We start from the raw sequence: 2,343 nt of genomic DNA, 5'->3' as shown, positions 1-2,343 counted from the left end.
AACAAACAAACAAACAAACAAACAAACAAACAATTTTAAAGATTCAGAACACCTCAGTACCGTGCACGAGTACAGAAATTTTACATGTGCAACACATTTGATGGGATACTAAACCAGTTATTTCTTCAGCTATCACCAGATTTTACCATGTTGGATTTTGATGTCAGGGCTTTAAAGTTGAAATTCTGAAGTTGTGGGACGTTTCGGTGGGCTTTTCTGACTTGGCACTCTGAGTGCAAAATAAAAATCAAGCATACTTATTCGCTGGCTGAACTYAATTCTTGGCCTTGCTTAAATTAGCTGTTAGTCCTTTTTGGTTTAAATTAAACTCCATCTCTTCTAACTGAGCTTGTGCAAAACGCTATCCACAACAGGTAAGATATTTACTGCTGCCCTTGAACTGGACTRACAGGTTAAACTCAAAATGAGGAGGATTACTTCACAGAAACCCACTTCAAAAAAATATCACTTTCAGCGAGTCTCTCTAACCCGACAGTTTCTTCTGCCAATAAGCCTCACATGACCATTCTGTTCCTGACTGAGCCTCCTCATTCGAAGAAGTCAGCAAAGTACCTGTCTACCTCTTCATGCCAGCCATTACCAAGTCAGAAGATGAGTCAGCTCATGGAACAGCTGCTCTGGGGTTTAAGCAAGGTGTGGCTTTARGCTGCAAACGTACAATAGTCCAGTTAATATACACTGCTCAAATTATATTTAGAAACCTGTTCATTTGCCTTCATGTAAACGCTGACTCAGGACAAGGTGGACTAACAGACCTCGAGAAATCGCAGGTGCATCATGACCACTGATGTGTTTGTGGTCTATCACTCTTTAATGAGGTGGAATCTACATGTGTGCATCATGAGAACAGCCTGCAGACTCTGRCATGTAGGGAACAGCAGGGCTGTCATCTCTTGCATTATGGATGGAGTTCCTACAGAGAGCTCGCAGAACCCATTCAGATGCCCTAACTGGGCAGTTAAATCTTTTACGACGTTCCTCCCTGGGCAGACTATCAGGTGCCAGGCAGCGTCCCTGATACGTCAAGGCTCTCAAAACCCAGAGGATGTCATAAATATGATCGGGCCTTTGCAGGGGAAGCCGGTTTGTTGTCGGCTGAAGATGCACATTAAAGTTTCACGCAGACTTAATCAGTAAGGTGAGCCTGACACTCCTTTCTTGATATGAGTTTTTGGTGACAATGAAGCGAGAGCATCAATTATTGAGGCCTCATAAAGAAAAGCCCCGGCATCAGTGTCCATCCCAAAGCCTTAATCCAGACAGAAAGTTCAGGACGGTGTTAGCTGTCAGACAGACGGACGCAACGCTTCAGTTAGGTACAGTTCATCTGAAAGATTCATTTCAGTTAACTGTCGTTTCTTTGTTTGGCATCTAATGCTGCAGTTTTCTTTCCAAATAGACTGAGATCCAAGTAACAAACAAATATTTTCGACCAGATGAAGCTCATCCCAGAAAGTCTGAATTCTTCAGCAGCAACAATATCAACATGTCATCATTCTGTATAAGTCTGTTAAAGTTGGTTGCAGGAAGTTCAATTAAATAATGACAAAATAAGATTGTGTTATTTGTAATATGAATACAATGTACATGAAATGAATCACTGTTCTCAAAAAGTAGCTGTGCCATTAAAACGTATTAAAAAGGCAATAAAACAATATTTTCCCATTTTTCTGCTTGCTCTCTATCGAGGCACCACAGATGACTGCTGTGGATCAAACACCATCTTCTTTCATTTTCTCCACAGTTCTGAAGAGTTTGTGCAAACTGCACCACAACGTGACGTCGTCCTGCACCGCAGTCTCATCATTGTTTCCATGTGAGCAGTCCGTCCATCTGTCCCTCTTTCCCAACAGTTCTAAATGTAATTTTGCAAAGAATTAAGAGAGCGCGGTTGGATTGTTTTTAAATTCCAAGAACTGAACACAGCTGGTTGCAAGAAGTTTGAAAACTGAGTGTCTGAAAGCTGCAGGTCCACTTGGTATTTTGTGCAAATTTTAATCAAATAAAGCATTTAAAGGATTCAAAACCACTCTTTTTCATTTGGTACACCTTCAGACATGATGAGCAGTCCTTATTTTGGCGAGACATAGCCGGTTTTTTTCTTTATCATACAAAGTTGGTCAGGAATTCATCCGCAAGAAACAAAAATGCAAATAAAACACATCTTTATTAGCATTTTCTTTTTTCTTTGCAAAATGTGTATTCAGATAGCCTATAAGTGGATATAAGTGAGAAGACATTGATGTAGAGCAAAACAAGTCTGCACGCACGGTTAATTTTTTTTTTTCTGCTGTAATCAGTTTTGTCCTCCCCTTCAATTCC

Source organism: Austrofundulus limnaeus, unplaced genomic scaffold (assembly GCF_001266775.1).
Source record: "Austrofundulus limnaeus strain Quisiro unplaced genomic scaffold, Austrofundulus_limnaeus-1.0 Scaffold120, whole genome shotgun sequence".
NCBI lineage: Eukaryota > Metazoa > Chordata > Actinopteri > Cyprinodontiformes > Rivulidae > Austrofundulus > Austrofundulus limnaeus.
This window is presented reverse-complemented; position numbering follows the sequence as displayed.